Genomic DNA, 17512 nt, shown 5'->3' with positions numbered 1-17512 from the left:
CCTCGCAGAGCAAAATTGAAGAACGTGAAATAGATCAGTTGATCCTCGTGCGCACCCCACTTTGGAAACCACTGGTCTAGATAATATTTAGTCCCATCATGGGTACAGTGGACTCACTTAGATAACCTCTCAAGGTCCCTTCCAGTCCTATGATTGTCACCAAGCTATTGGGAGTTTGCTGGTGGTGATGGCAACAGTAAGTAGCGCTGCCATCCATTGTGCAAGTATCTAAGGAAGTCTGGAAGAATGTCAGCAATGCCAGCATCAATCTCAGTTCTTGTAAAGGACTGACAGACTTGACAAAGGGGCACTTCATGGGCAGAATTCCGTAAGCAGTGTTTTTGCCTCTTGTTTTGTCAGCTTACGATAAATTGCTGAATTTTTTGGTAGGTGGCTAGCAATGCTGCTAACAGTGACTTGTGGTGTGCGCACATGTAATGGCACCACTTCACAGAAGGGTCCACGCTTTACAGTTTAAGTGCATGAAGTCTGTGGTCTCCACTGTTGCTGTCCATTGTCGTCATCTTGTAGACCAGGGTGTCCAACCGACAGCCCACCAGAGCATTTCAGAAGGCCCGCAGCCTGCTTCAATGCAATATACTAAAGGGAGATTTAATAACATTAGATTTACTGCACCATCTACTCAGGACACTCCGTACACTAACACAGGAACAAATCAACATACCCTTAGAGCCCTGACCAAGATTATTCTATCTACTACCCAAGATCCACAAAACTGGAAATCCTGGACGCCCCATCATCTCTGGAATTAGCACTCGCACTGAAGGACTATCTGGATATGTGGACTCTCTACTCCAATCCTATGTCACCAGCACTCCCAGCTATCTCCGTGACACCACTGATTTCTTGAGAAAACTATAATGCAATGGTGATCTTCCAGAAAACACCATCCTAGCCACCATGGATGTGGAGGCTCGCTACACAAACATCCCACACAGATGGAATACAAGCTGTCAGGAACAGTATCCCTGATGATGCCACAGCACAACTGGTTGCTGAGCTCTGTGACTTTATCCTCACACACAATTATTTCAAATTTGGTGACAATATATACCTCCAGGCCAGTGACACCACTATGGGCACCCACATGGCCCCAGAATATGCCAACATTTTTATGGCTGACCTGGAACAATGCTTGCTCAGCTCTTGTCCACTCATGCCCCTTCTCTATCTATGCTACACTGATGACATCATCATCTGGACCCATGGGAAGGAGACTCTGGAAGAATTCCACCACGATTTCAACAGCTTCCACCCCACCATCAACCTTAGCCTGGACCAATCTACATGGGAGTTCTACTTCCTAAACCCCACAGTGCAAATAAGTAAGTGATGGTCACGTTAACACCACCCTATACCGAAAACCCACCGATCTCTATGCCTACCTTCATGCCTCCAGCTTCCATCCTAGACACACCACACGATCCATCGTCTACAGGCAAGTGCTGAGGTACAACCGCATTTGCTCCAACCCCTCAGACAGAGACCAACACCTATAAGATCTTCACCAAGCACTCTCAAAACTACAATACCTGCACATGGAAATGAGGAAACAGATTAACAGAGCCAGAACTGTACCCAGACGCCTCCTGCTGCAAGACAAGCCCAAGAAAGAAACCAACAGAACTCCACTGGCCGTCACCTACAGTCCTCAACTAAAACCTCTCTAAATGCACTATCAGTGATCTACAACCCATCCTGGACAATGATCCCTCGCTTTCACAGGGCTTGGGAGGCAGGCCAGTCCTCGCCCACACACAACCCCCATGTTGATATCATTTTAGTTTATACAGGTGTGTAAACAGAAAACCTACATACAGTATTGTCTAGCTAAATACATACGAAATAAGATTAAAGTAAAATATAAAAATCAGTACAGGTGACTTCAAATCTTATTAAAATATGTAGAATCTGTTTGGCCCACACAAGATTGTGCTTAGGTTTACGTGGCCCTCTTGTGTAATAAAGTTGGGTACCACTGTTGTAGACTCCATTGTCAATTCCAGGAGAGCAGTGGCTAAGTCCAGGTCACCAGTAGCTTCATACTCTCTTAGGAGCATTTTGCTCTCTCAACTCCAGCCTGGCATAAAGAAGTTCCTGCAACCAAGAGTGATATTCTTCTTTGAAGCTTCAATAATAAGCTTTGTAAAAGGAGTCAAAGTTTTTGGAATTTGGTGGTATCCTGATGTTTTTTTTGAGATGCTGGTAATGACAGGGAGTTTGAGGACAATGTATGCTACCACTGGCCAGTGCTGACTGTGAGGAACGTGGTCCAGGACAGTTCGAGAGGCAATAAGTGGTGATCTGCTGGAGTCAATGGACACAAAATGTAAGTCAGGTGTTTATTCTTTTTTCCCTTTAGGCTAAATGGAAGGTACCCTTTTGTTTTGCAGTGCTGTTCACCTGCAGCACTGTTTGATGAATAACTCCATGCTAGATGGTGGCTATTAAAATTGCCAGGGTACACAGATGTCTTATGATTGATATTATGATTAAGAGTAAATGCACAAGAAGAAGTGCAACAGACTAGAAACAAGACAATGAAACAGTGCACAAAATTTAAAAAAAAAATAGAGTCACCTCCTACCTCTCATTATCAGTTATTTCTGTGTTCACTCTAACAGCAGTAGGTACACACTTAAGTGCAAATACAATTTTCAAATTGGTCCTCAGTCACATCAAGAGAACTCCAGTTATTACAAACTCATCTGTGCCAGACACTCAACAAATGGGACAAGCAAGCACATTTCAGTGGTGTGCTGTAAGTTTTCACATTTCCTGATAAATGAGCTAAGAGTTCTCCAACCAGGTGCTTTACTTTTCTAAGGCCTTGGCTATATTGGCGCTTTACAGCGCTGCAAATTTCTAACTCAGGGGTGTGAAAAAACCACCCCCGAGTGCTGCAAGATACAGTGCTGTAAAGCTAATCCCCATGAGGAGGTGGAGTACGTGCAGCGCTGGGAGATCGCTCCTGCGGCAGCGCTTTGAAGTTTCGAGTGTAGCCAAGCCCTAAGAAATTTTCTTGAAGGTCAAACTAAGAACAGCTGCTGGGGAAAAAAACAAAAACAAAACCACACACCACCAAAGTCTGCAGTTTCAAGATACTGAATATATCCGACAGCTGCGTAAACTTAGTGAACAGTGTTATCTGCTGGTGAAGTATTTCAATACTTCTGTGGGGAGGACTATTCAAAGGTAATATTGCACTTGAGTAATTTTACTGCAGTGCTGTTAGACACCTACTATACCAAGCCCATAGCAACATTGTTTACTTTGCTTACTCCTTAGTGAATTACATGCCAGGGGAGAGAATAGTTGGTTTTAATGCATTAGGCAACTACTTCTGCTGTTATAGCAGGTTTCCTAAAGATTAGCTTACGGAACATTCAATGTTCAATAACTGATTTAATCATGATATACACAGCTCTGCATTAGTATGAAATCTAGAAGACCACTAAATTATATGAAGAATTTAGCATATTTTAGTCACTTGTCCTAGACAAGTATTTGACTTGTTAAGACTAGTCTACTTTAAACAGTAAGGCTGTCTAGACACTGTATTCAAGGAGAGAGAGAACACCATCTGTACAGAAAAGCATTCATCTTTCCCTTTATTTGCACAGATTTCCTGTGACCTGCTTTTTGAAGAAACACTATTTCATCTCTCCATCTTGCTGTTCTAAGGAGTCAGTAAAGTCAAGGATACTGGCATAGTTTAATTATGTGTACTTGCTCCATTTCCCTATTTTTGAAAAATGCTGACAGCTATAGCATTAAGGCAAGGAACAAAAAGCATCTGAAAGGCCATACTAATATAACTCAAGTATATGCACAACAGCATGCCACTACCTTGTCCAGGCAGGAGGCAAGCAATCAAATAGAGAAGAAAAGACAGACACTGAAGGAAAACATACAGATAGAAAACTGACAGGTCTGAAACAGATGTCTCAAAGGGCACTGGGAATTTATTTTGGGGAGAGTGAAAGGAAAAGGGAGAGTAGTTTTAGATTTTAAAGTCTTTACCAGATGTGTTTAGTCCAAAAAAACCCAAAACAAAACAAAAAAAAAAAACACCCCAAACCCCAACACTGTGTATTATTACTGCTCTGTCAGTCACTCTGGGAAAAGCCAGACACCAGAGCGATTATATAGCTCAAGGCATACTGTGGTCTACTCTTCAGAGTAGAAAGAGGTTATTATAAGGCAAGGCAGAACACAGAACATTTACAGCTGTACAATTCCTGGTTAAAATCAGCTTCTCGCCATCAGAACACTAACAGCCACCTAATTTTATTGGAAAATCAAAAGGCATTATTAATATTTAAGCAAGTAAAAGCTCTGAATAGGAAGACCACCTTACCAATGTTATTATTTTAAATACAATTCTTTTAAATAAGAGAAAGCTAGTTAGCTTAAATAAAAATCAACCATATGAAACATGCAATATTTGGATCACCATCACTACTATAACAAGTTGGGGAACGGTAGGAAAAAAACCTTAGCACTAAGAAAAGAGGATTAAGTTTTCTAGATACTAGTCTAATAATTGGATGCTCATTTCGCTCTTGTTTTCTATGAGTTTCCCACATCATCTTCTAGGGTAGATGTAGATCTTTTTCACAACATGATTGGCATTTCATAATTCTTGTTCCTCGGGCCTCCAACCCCCATCTTCCTTTCCCTAGAACATCATGGGATATATTGCTAATGTGTGGATAGTTGCAGCACTTCAGCAATTTTCACATAACTTTGAAGAGGACAACTGAACACCACCACACCCAGAATTTTCCCTACTGTTCTTAAGAATTAAGCCTCCAAAACAACTCTTAAAAAGCAGATTTCTCCACTAACTGAGGCAGCTACCCAGGGCCATGGCCTGGTTGCCTAAGGAGCATCTATTGGATTCTTCTCCTGGCATTTGGTTCAAGTCAGCAACAGCATTAAAAAGAAAAAGAAAAAAAAACCACACACAACAACTCCATTCTTTTATAAAAGAGCAATCTAGAGATAAACTTAGTATTATATACAAATACGCAACTAAGCTGGCGTATGGAAATCCCTAAAGCTGTATTGACAAGTCCTGCTACTAGTCAATTTCTTCAAACTTAGTGACATTGATTACATTGTAGTTGACGTTTTTCGACTGTGTCCTCTCTTTTTACATGATAGTATCAGTTAAAGTCTTTCATCTAATGTTTAGATAAACATTTCTGCTTTTCTTACATTTAAATGCATGGCCGGTTATAAATTTTCCTATCAAAACTCTACATAAGCTTTTCTCTTTCCTTATTTTAAATATCTTAATTTTGAGTTTAACTTTGGTTATTGTTAAAGGGATTTCTCCCTTCATAAGTAGTGAAAAGTTTGTGTCTATGCATCCATCAACTTTCCGTTTTTTCATTAAGATAGCTATTTTCTCTAAGCTAGCTAGAGATTACTTTATATAGAATGGAGAGTAATCCTGTGCATTTCACAGATGTAGTGAATAGTTTTTCCAAATTCTATCAGTTTTCTGCTTAGGTTTGCCTTTTTGTGTGGGTGGGTTAGCAAGTTTCTCAATTATTGGTATTGATATATTGGAATTGTGTATCTTTTGGTCACTTGTGTATCATCAAGCAATCAAATTGCGTGGTTTCAAAGCAGCTGGCCAAGTTGATATACCTATAAACATCAAAGCTTCCAAGGCTTTTACTAAGGTTAAATTCCATATTATCTAATATGAGCAGTGGCTTAGCTTTCTAAATAAATTATCCCAAGTTTCTACTATTGCTTTCACAAAAGGGTGATTATATATTGACTTTGGCCTACAAAATATTTCTTTTACCAGGGAAATCAGGTAAATTTGATCTCTCAGAATGAAATCATTCTGTGTCTACCTGCTACTTTGGGTTTGGCATTAGCTAGTACATTAGGCTTCTAATCTGACTAGCTTTATAAATGGCACTTAATGTTTGATAGTGTCAACAGTTTTTGCCATAGTCTCTGTAAACTAGACTGCTTAACCCTGGATTTCTTATTTACGTAATTTAGTTTAAATCAGGAACTGCTCAGAACTAAAACCAAAAATGTTTGGAAAAGGATGTTAATTTAGGGTAAGATATTCATCTTAACTGATGCAATTTTGCATTTTGACCAATTTTCCAGATATATTTTGATATAATAATTATGCTCCACTGATTTAAGAGTAAGTCTTACTAGCTTTTAGGAATGTGTATTCCCAGGTATCTTACAGAATTAGTTACCAGTTTGTATTTGTAATTATCTTTTATATATTTCCATAGACCAGAGCATACACTTATGTCCCGGAGTTCTGATTTGCCAGTTTTTTTAAATCCTGATGTTTCGCCAAATGTTAAGATTTCCTCTTGAAATTCTAGTAGCATTAACAACATCTGCATAAAGTTAACTTGTGTTCCCTATGGTAATTTCATTTATATTAGGATTATTTCTGACAAGTTAGATGAATGACTCCATTACCATGGCATAAAGAGGTGAATAATGACATCCTTGGTGTATGTGTGCACACACCTCAAAAAAGGGGGGGAAATGTTATGATAAATATCCAGTTAGTTTACTGTAGAGTATCAGTTGGAAAATAAGTAATCTAATTTTAAAATTTGGGGCCTAACCCAAAGCATTCTTTACTTACAAAACCAAAGTTAAACTAGCACGCCAACTATTGCTCTGCAATGTTGAAGATTTAACAGATGGTGAAATAATTTCTAAGACTGTTAGATCAATATGTCTTTTAATTCTAGTTCTGTGTAATGCCAGGTTTATTATAGTATTAAAACATCAGGGTGTCTTTTTGATTTAATAAATGCATTGTGATTGAGACAAAGCCACAGGCAGAGCACCAAACACCACTAGAAGCTTATAGTGACAGTTCACTCCCTCTCAGTGTCTTAGTGTTCTAAAAGTTATTTATGGTATTTTTCCTCAACATACTACAGAATAGAGATTTTAGCAGAAAGTATGAAGGTAACATGCCTGTTTTCCACACTATTGTCTTAACATTATTTAATATTGTAGTACTTATTACACCACACATCTTCAATGCACTCTCTCTATAGTTTTGAGAGTCAACTGTCAACCCCCTCCCTCAAAAACATGCAGGTTCTCACAGATACACCAACTCCTTCCAATGTTTGTATTAAACACACATTATACCAAAAATCAAGCAGCTGGGCTACAGAGAGAAGTAAGAATTTGTGGACTAGAACCTGGGACAGCTGATGTTCCACTGTGCTACTGGGAGGTCATGTGGAGCCACAGTCAGGGAGCACTATGGATCACAGGTGCCACAGGAAGTTCCACCCAAGGAACCCAGGAGTGACAGTAACCTGCAGCTCTCTGATTGGCTAAGTGCCCTATTTAATGTTGGAGGGTGCCTAAGGAAGTTGTCTGGGCAACCGCACAGACTTTTGGCCTGCTGCATCTTCAGAGCTCACCTCATCCCCGACCCCAGCTTGACTATGAAACGGACTCATCTCCTGACGCCAACTTGGTTCTACCTCTAACTGGCATATGATTCTGATCCTGGCTTACTGAACCCAGCTCCCCAACTGCCATCCCTGATGTCTGGATCTCAGCTGAGCTGTAACTGCTAGGCCTGACTTCCTACGCTCCAGTCTTCTACAGAATGCAATTTCAAACTCAACCACATCTTGTTAGCTGCATCCACTCTAAGCTCTTTCTGAAAAAAAATCACCCAACTCGACTGGTAATAAGGATTAGAAGACTAGCGTGAACTGGCCATTAATACTGGTGAATAAAAAACCCTCCAAAAAGAGGCGACTTCTACTATGGCTTGTCCCAGTGGAGAGGATCCAGCACAAGGTTTTCAGGTATGGCTCACTGCAAACAGTGTTTTCAGGCACTACAAAGAGCAATTGGAGGCCGGAGTAATGTAGTTTTCTCCCATGTATGCAGCTTCTACACTGTCATGCTTTACAAGAATTCCCTAGTGATGCAATTTTCACCATTTCTTTCTTAATAATGAATGGTAACTAACTTGGCACTATCTACACAACTTCTAATTTATTGTTCCAAAAGAAAGTTAAAGCTCCTAGGCTAAGCATACACTGCTGAGAGAGCTGGAGAGTTCAGATTTGGGGGCCAGGGATAAAGAAGTCTACTTCAGAGAAAAGGATAAGAGTATCCACAATGAGGAATAAAATGGGTGTGTCCCTTTTTTTATTTATGATACAAAGCCTCAGGTTGGTTTTTATGTTTTTAAACTAGAAATGGCTCAGGTCTTGCCCATCATGTCTCCTCCTTTCCCATACCCACCAATAAATAAATGTGAGGGATGATTAAGAAAAAGAGGTCTTTAAGAATTTAAGATCGCTCAACTGAAGACAGATATAGACTGAAGGTCTCAGAAAAAGCACACAAGGAGTCCACATCAAAACATCCAAGCCTTCTTTACATAAAATTTAGTTTCTGTGTGTAAAGAACATTAAAATTGCAAAGTCAAGCACATGCCAGAATTAAGGTTGCACAGGCAACCTTAATTTAGCCCCTTTATGCATGAGAACACAGTCTTTAATTACCAATATATAACAGACTCCAAACTCCTCCCTCTTTCAGTGCTCAGAATGGATCTGCTCTGGAGATGAATCATGGTGGTCTAGCACAGGAGGCTCTTGGGTGTAGGATCCCTACCTCATTCAGGGAAGTCAGGTGTGTGTCTGTTGTGGTAACTGGAACAGGCAGGCCTAAGTCTACCCACAACTAAGGTCCAACCCCCTCAATTGATGCTGTTAAAACACCAGTAGGCAAAATCTGACTGCTCAGGCATCAGAGAAACAATCATGGACACCAAGTGTTAGTCCAAGAAGGGGGCCAGATGCATGCTGGAAGAGTGGACCGAGAAAATGTTAAAATAGGAAATGCAGACATGGTCCAGCTGGAAGTGGAAGAGAGATGATGAAAGTGTGTGTGTTGGGTGAGAGTTCTGAGGCCTTTTCAATTACAGACTCTAGGGGATGGGCAGTATTGTCCCACTTTGCTGCCAGAAGCTCCTTGGCCAGCTTCAGCTGCTGGACCTCCTCCTGCAGTGTTCTAGTAGAAACAGCAGTAGTCCCTCCTCCCCCTTTTAAGAGGAGAGAGAGTTGCTAGGCTTGTGACTTGTGTTTGCCACACTTGCCTCCATTCCCCGTCACCAGTATCCAATCCTCATTGGTGGTTAGAGAGTGAGCTCACAAGGCAAGGGTGAACAGATGGGGACCAAAGAAATGAGGGTTAGTTAGGAAGTCAGGGGAAAGGGCAGTCTCCCATCAAGATGGATGGGCTCCCTGACACTGCTTAAAACTCTACTTTCTGAGTACCCCACCTGACTGTTAACAGCTGAGCTGTTCATCAGCTCACTTAGGTGCAACTACCCGAATGCCAGGGTGGATTTGATTTTAAATCACTAGTCAGGAAGACTTGATTTAATCATGGATTTCTACATAAGTGCATTCTTGTTGGTTGTTATAATCTTAATACATATTCTTCACAACGCAGATGTAGGTTGTGTTTGTAGAAGGTACACACTATACATTTTTAAAGTGATTACTTTGAAAGCTTTTCAGATTAGTTTTACAGCTATATCAGAAAATCAATGATTATTTGGTTATTTCATTTACCAAAAGGTAATTGAAGCAGATATTTATGAAGTCATTGGGAGGTAAATGATCTCCAATTCAACAGATTAAATCATTAGTATTTGGAGGATTTGATTGCCATGCTGTATCAGACAGACATTTAAATTGTTTTATTTAACAGTATTATGTATTCAGGATTTCTCTCTTCAGTGAAGAATATTTTAACAACACGAGCATATGAATTTGAATTTAGTTAAAACATTCAAAGTTTTAAAATCAGGTTTTTGTTAAAATTGTTTTAAACTAAAATAGTTAATGAAATTTTAAAAAAACAAGAATTAAAGTTGACTAGGTCAGCCAGATAGACATGAGAAACTTAATATTGGCTTTGGCAGCTAACTCAGTCTTCACCTTCATTTTCCTGTTTGCTCATAGTCTGGAAAAGAAATACAAGCTTTCCTGCTTTTTCAGGTTCCAAATGATTTCTCAATTTGGAATGAATTAGTCCAAAGGAAGAAAATATTTTTACACCAGCAGAAGATACTGCTATTAAAAGTGAGATCACCACTTCAGTCTCCGAGTCCAAGTGCTTAAAGTGACTTCCATCAGTTAACTGGTGTGACTTTCTTTAAAACATCCATCAGCAAAAACATTTATGGAACAATTCACCCTTGGCGCTGAAGTTGGCATTATGGAGGGATGATTACTGGATGTCCATGTCATAGTAAACTCCTCTTCTTCAGCAGTTAAGGTTTGACCTTGGTACCTAGTATTGAGAATATCTGCAAGAAAGTGAGCTGGAGATTATGCTTGTCCCACTTTTTAAAAAATGCTTATAATTTAACTGTCATTGCATCTTTCTCTCAGTTCCTTCTCAATTTCAAGAGTGTCAGCAATAAAACAGTTATTTCCCTGCATTTTGTTCAAGGCTACAGAAATAGGCTTCAGGATACTCAGCATGTGTTCAACATTTGTTTTAAGCTCAATGTTGAGAACACTGGCTGTAACAGTGCCATCTATTTTTTCACTATTTTGTTCATAAACTGTCAGATTAGGCCAGTTCTTGACATAGTGACCAAAACAGTCCACTACCGAGTTACATCGCATGTCTGGTGGAAGAATTAGCTTGGTTCCTCCCACTTTTTTCAGAGCAGCTGTTGCAAAGTGGTTGTTACAGAAGTATTTTGAAATTTCAACAACATTAGCCTTTATTTCTGGAATACTGAAGTCTTTGGCTACTGCAACTGTATGTTATTAGCTTTGGACTCTCTACATCATTTCTCCTCGTCTTGGATACATTTGCAGCAGTCTATGACCAAGCTGCGTACTAGACATATGAATTCCTCCCCTGGTTTGTTATGGCTTTTACTGCTACTTTTAAGTATTCTGCTGTGCGCGCGCATTTCCTAATGTATCAATTGTTTCTGTAACGAAGACATTCCCTTAGTCTGTTGTCACACAAGCGCATAAAAGAGGATCTTTGTGGATATTGTTAACCTGAGTCTTGATCAATTTCACCCTCTGGACCTTTAGCACACTGCACAGTTTTTCTTTCATACACTTTATCCAGCAATTTGCCTGCGACATCTGCTCTGTTGGGTGGACTGTATCCTGGTCTTAATGACTGAACCATGTTAATGACATGTGGGTTCTCAAATCATACAGAAAGGAGAGTTTGTTGCATAAAACAAACCAGGCATTTTTTCATCAATTTCCTCTTGTTGTAATCTGCTGGTTCTTATCAGAAACTTATCTATAGTTGTTTCTGGATGGAGATTTTTCTTTTTTACTACAGGTGATATACTGTGGCTATGTGACATACATGATGTGACCGAAACACTATCATTGGCAGATAAGTCTGAAACGATAGAAAATGATAGTGATCTTGAAGGTGTAGAGTCTTCAGAATCCTGCATGTTGAGGATGGATTCATCTAAACAAAATAAGTCAATGCAGTTATTACCATACTGCTCATTCAGTATTACTCTGCATTCATTGACACTCAGTACTACTTTAAGGTGAAACTGTAATAAAAAATAGCTGAAATAGGCATTTTTTACAACTGCATCTAAAAGGCTAGTACCATAAAGTAACAACTATATTTTTTGCTTAAACTTGAGAATTCAAGAATAGTCCAGAAGGAAGACAGGCAGTCCTTAAGAAAGAAGGATGAAATAAAAAAAAGTTTACCAACCTGAAGCACATTTGGACATGTTCCTTTCATCATCTTCAAGGAAGACTTCTCATGATGTTGCTTCATACAGGCAACCAGGTCTTGCATTTCTTTGTTCACTCTTTGCATGTATTCCTGTCTTACCCACAGGTAGAGGAAGTTCGTTAAAATATTCCCAAACTGGGTCTCTTTTACAGCTTTCTGTCATTATAGGTTTTTCCTCCTATGAGAATGGTATGGTAGATCTCAGATCAATGAAAGCTACACTCAGACCTCCAGAAATCTGGAATATGCTGCTTAGTTTCACTTTTGTTTCTACTGCCTGTCCCTTCCGTCTCACATTTATCTCCAGACGACTCCTCCTTGTCCAGATCTATTCTACCCCCAAACAATCTTCTAGTCATTGAACTTTTTGAAACTTTGCACTTTTAGAGAGAGGTAAGGGATTGACTCTGTATACAAATTTGCAGAGGGACAGAGTTGAGGTCTGTTATTTCTCACCTCTATATACAATTTAAAAACATTTTTGCTGTTAATGAGCATGTTCTCTGGAGACAAATCCAGAATTTGAGAAGTGAAAAACTTAGCATCTCTGATAGTATCTTTTAGACTGAGCACCACTGGTTAAATAGAAAGATTAAACTAAATCTATACAGAAGTCCCTGGAACCCTATAAAATTGGATCCCTCCATCCATGAACTATTGAACTCATTTACAAAACTTCTTAAACATTAGATGAATATACTGTCTCATACTATAGAAATAATCCCTATTCCATGATCAGAAATCTTTGAGCTATAATGTATCTTTAGATTCCCCCCCTTAAAAAAAAAAAGGGTGATTTATATTAAAAACATCATTTTTATCCACCCTGCCCAGTGCCTAAGTGGGATTTGTCAGACACAGGAGCAGAGGGAACCAAGCAGTGAGGGTCCCTGGTGGTGGCAGGGCCAGCACCCTCTTGGATGTTAGGGGTACCCAGCATCCTTTGTCAGGCCAAGGGACAGTTCCCTCCTGACATACCCCAAAGCCTGGCAGAAAAGAAAGCACTGAATGAATCTAGTAGAGGAAGCCCTGATAGAGTATTACAGCTTTCCCCCTGCCACTCACTAACCGTAGCACCTGGGAGGATTACTTGCCCGCAGAATGAAGCTATGCAACAGGGGATGGGATCTTTGCAACCCAGCGGGAGAGGGGTACTGGGAGAGGTGTTTTCCTAGGGATGCAAGAGGAAGCTAAAAAGGTAGCACTGAGGAGGAAGGACAGGACAGAGCTGAGAGTCAGTCATTGGTACAGACAGATCCTCCAAGGGCTTGAGAGGGACAAAGAGGTCCCCACCCAAAATGCTTTGCTCACAACCTCATTGATTGCCTGAGACGGAGGCAATGTTGGGCCACAGTAGTGGCAGCAGCTAATGGAGGGATAACAGGTGGCCGCTGTCCCGTCGCCATCTAGGTACATGCCTGGGGGTGAACGGCAGATGCTCCCACAGCTGGTAAAAGAGACAATGGGGTTGAGATGGGTGGGAGATGTGCTAGCAGTAGCCACTGCAGATTTCTGGGCAGGACTTGTTCTTGCCCTAGCCCTCCTTGCTGACTGAGGGGGCTCTGCCAGTGGTGATGGTTTGGCAGGAGAGTCCCTGCCAGTGCCGTCTGCTACAGACCTGATCGAAGTGCTGACGGTGCTGGCAGAGCTGTTGATAGCCATGGGTAGGGCCCTAACAAAATGTATGGACCATTAGGTTAATTTCACAGCCATAGAATGTAAAAAAAATTGGTAAGTTGCAGGTTTTCAAATCTGAATTTCAGAGGTTGTAGACGGGGGGGGGGGGGGGTGTCTCCTGACTCAAAAGTGGAGTGAGAGAGAGACAGACACAAACCTGTTGTGAGCGGAGGGGTCATGTGATTGCCACCCTCACTTCTGGGCTCTGAAAAAGTGTCAACTCCCTGATTGGTAGATACAGGCATCTGAGACAGTTTTGTAGGGTAGTGAGCTCGATTGGTAGCCTCAAAACTTGAGAGCCACAGCCTTAAGTTATCAAAAACAAGTGAAAAAAATTCTGGTTTCAAAATGTCATTAATTGAATGTCAGCATGGAGCATCCAGCAACTGTGTCTTACTTCATTCCCTGTCTCTGTACTGAACACACCTGTCCATGTTTAGACCTTGCTCTCTGCATCCATGCAGTTTGTTGGAATTGTCAGACAGCGCTGAGCTAGCCTTGCAAGATGGGGGATTCTGCCTTCCACTGAGTTCCAGAATTGTAGCATAGGCAAACTACAGTCTGCTTCTTCCGCAATATTTTTGTAAGCAGACATCTCCAGCCTACAATTCTTATAAAAGCCAGAAATTGCATTAAGTGAGTTTAAATCCACCATCAACAGATGCATTCATGCAGGGTCAAAAATATGCACCGCTTTTAGGAACCTTGCTGCAGGTTGTGAAACTTGAGCCATTTTTGCTACATTGCTTGACTCTTCCCCATAGTAGTAGTATTGTCTGAGCTGCTTTGCCATGCAAGAACATCTGTGACCACTGGCATTTAACGCAGCATTGTCAGAGTGGTTTTCGTTTTGACTGTGCTTCAGTCCAGAACAGTACATACATCTATTACTTTGTTATGTTTGGTAGATTGTAACATGTCGAGATTCAAACCAAATGATAAAGTCCATGAGTCCTGTGGCATTCTTGGCAACAAATTGAACATCCTCTTCCAGCTGAAGATAGTTTATAAGAGTGGACAGTTCTGTTAAAACCTGTGTTTTCGGTGTCAGTGTCAGCTCTTCTGAGATGAACTCAGACTATTACTTCAGGTGAGCTGCATGGTATTGGACAGGCCAAAACCAGGAATTCCAATGAGTAATTACTGGCTGGGGGGCGGGGGAGGGAGGGAGTGCAATTTTTTATTCCTCAGTTTCAGTCATGTTTGCAATATGCTGCCTGTATTGAAGTTTGAGGTTAGGGCAGTGTTTAAGTCTCTTTTCAAAGTAGCCGACCAGTTTATTGCCTTTATCAAACTTGTAATCCACACAATTTCTCTAGTCAGTGAGCTGTGGAGATGCATGTAATATGGACAGCATTTTGCATTAGATGTCGGAGAAACGATTTGAAAAGTTGTCACAAGTCGCATACTTTGTCAAAGTTTGCACTGTTAACTACACAATAGTTTCTCAAGGGATAATTAACAGCACCCTAATAAATGCTGTCGGTGAGCACTGCTAGCTTTCTTGTCTATACAGCTTTGGCCTTGTCAGAAATAAAAATCAAAACAGAACATGCAGTAATAGTTGTCTTGTTCATCTGTGGACTCATCCAAAATAATTGGAAGACTCACATGAGTTAATTTGACTTGTCTCAAAATGTGTAGCAAAAGCCTTTGGGAGGTTGTTCTGTTGTAGTTTATTCGCACTCGGTAAGCAACTGGCATTTTGTACATTCCATTGAATTAGCTTGTGCAGCTTTGGATGCTCAAGTTTTTCCAACAGTGTTTAGCACTTGCATGCACAAGTTCCATTCTAGCTAAATGGGTCTCAGAGCTCTGTTGTCTTCTTAAACAAAAGTTTTTAAAAAATATCTTCTCTTTATCAGCCATGCAGTATCCGCAGCCCTTTTTTGCTTTGATGGGCTTCTGAGTTTAAGTGGCACTGAACTATTGCTCAATCTGAGAGATGCAATGTAACATTCCAACTTCTACAAAATAGTTTGGCTTCCAAATTCTTTAACATAATCTGCTGCAGTAATCTATTGAGGTTTGATTTACTTTGAACACTCATTTTACAGTAACTGCACAGGTCTTCTGGTAGGCAGTCAACCGAGATAACTGTATTACAATACCTCTCCAACAGCCATATCTACCAATCAGTGAGTTGAGGCCAGAGTGTGATTTGCTACTGTACATCAAAAAATTCTGTCAAATGCCTCACCTTTCTATTAAAAATAAGCTGCTAATTGCATCTGGAAAGGAGGTACAGTTCCTTGTACAATGTCCCCTCTCCAAGCAGCTGCAAGAGGAGGGGGACAGGAAGTGAATGAGGATAAGAGGGTGCAGGAGAGATACCCAAGAGCAATCCTGCAGAGAAAGAACAAGTCCTGTCTTATGCCTAGATTAAGCAGCTAGGACAGTGGTTCTCAAATCTTTTTACTGGTGACCCCTTTCACATACCAAGCCTCTGAATGAGACCCTCCCCTTTTAAATTAAAAAAAACAAAAAAACAAAAAAAACTTAGTACATTTAACACCATTATAAATGCTGGAGACAACGCGGGATTCAAGGGTCCCAACCCCCAGTTTGAAACCCCCTGAGCTAGTAGCTCTCTGCTTGGGTGCTCCCAGCAACACAGGGAAGATCAGACCCACTTCCTGGTGCCTCCTCCAGCTGCAGGAACCTCTGGGGGTGCTGCCCAGTCCCAGAGTGTCCTGCAGCAGGGGGAGACACCCAGAAGGAAAAATAAATTGATCTATGTCTGAAGCACTCAGGTCTTCCATGGTGCTCATCAGTGTAAGAGCCCACGATGACAATTCTGTATTGGGTTTGAATAATGTGCTGTAAATAAAAGATCTAGAGTCACATTGAACAATGAGAACAAGATATTGAACACCACAGTGAATACATCATTCTGTTCACTAAGCCAGGCAATCACATGCAGGAGAAGGAGCGTGTTCAGTGTGCACAGAATCTTTGGCAGTTTTAGCAGCTCAAATCTTAAGGAGTCTACGAGCACGTGTAAACAGGTTTTACCAAAGGCTTCTAACTTGGCCAAGTTTGGTTGGATTTTCAGAGGATCAGTAAGAGCCACATCCCTGACACACAAGCCATCCACCAGCCAAATTTTAAATCCCTGCTCCAAAGCATGTGGGCATTAGAGCTTCTCAAAAAAGTAAATCAGAATTTTTTGAAATAGCAGAAAAGCATTTTTCTCCTTAGCCTTGTTCTCAAACAGGTGAGTTGTTTGCCCTGAAATTTAAAAAAAAACAAAAATTTAGCCTGAAGTACACAGTTTCAACCCAAATGGCTTAAGTTTTGACAAAATAGGCAACTGTGAATAGTTTTATAATGGGATATGTTGGGCAACTTTAGGTAGTGCTACCAGCCCCACCGTAAGTAGATCCCCATAAAAGTAGATCTGATACTCTTTTTTTAAAAAGATTTAAAAGGTAAAATATCAAAGGTCAGCTAAAAAGTTGTCCCAAGTACTTTTGAAGTATGTTACATTTACTCTGTAGTCTGGAAGCCAGTGAAGATGCCAAGGGGTAGCTGGCACCTCCTCCTCACCCAAAAATATTTCTTTCTACCCCTTCTGCCTGTAGTAGAAGAACAGTAAGGGAACAAAACCTCCTCTGCTGCTGTGGTATATGAGGTGTGACTGTGGAAGTGAGTAGTGAAATACTCAGATACTACTTTACCTCAGTGAACAGGAGACTGCTGCTGAAATGCAGCGCCTACAGTATGCACGCCATCTGAAGTGATATTTCAACTGATGACCATTCTTGTGTCCCTGCTTGATTGGGTGAATATCCCTGAAGGCTATGACACTGCAATTCAGACAGACACACGCAGTTTTCTTCTCCCCACCCCAGCAAACAGAAGCTGGAGGAGTTAGCTGGGAGGGACACTGCTCTCAATCTGGCCAGATCCCTTAGGTATTGGGCCAGCCCCAGGCCAGTCCACATGCAGGAGGGCAGGTGCAATTACACCCACCCATCCTCAACTAGCCCAACAGTAGCTTGCA

At 40.8% G+C, this 17512-nt stretch overlaps 1 protein-coding gene across 5 annotated transcripts in view; it reads right to left on the bottom strand.

Annotated features, from left to right (window-relative positions):
• GGPS1 (geranylgeranyl diphosphate synthase 1) overlaps window positions 1–17512 on the bottom strand; it is a 48466-nt gene that overhangs the window by 11340 nt on the left and 19614 nt on the right. Inside the window, exon 1 of one of the 5 annotated variants that reach the window (XM_032783130.2) lies at window positions 1998–2276. The exons of 3 other annotated variants lie outside the window; for them this stretch is intronic. The gene's annotated coding sequence lies outside the window, so the exon portion shown is untranslated. Of the gene's footprint in view, window positions 1–1406; window positions 1635–1997; window positions 2277–17512 lie in introns of those variants that run through there. One more of the 5 variants, XM_032783129.2, reaches the window with a different exon arrangement.

The sequence above is a fragment of the Chelonoidis abingdonii genome, chromosome 3, assembly GCF_003597395.2.
Source record: "Chelonoidis abingdonii isolate Lonesome George chromosome 3, CheloAbing_2.0, whole genome shotgun sequence".
Lineage (NCBI taxonomy): Eukaryota > Metazoa > Chordata > Testudines > Testudinidae > Chelonoidis > Chelonoidis abingdonii.
The sequence above is the reverse complement of the archived record's forward strand: the minus strand, read 5'-3'. Positions and strand labels throughout refer to the sequence as shown.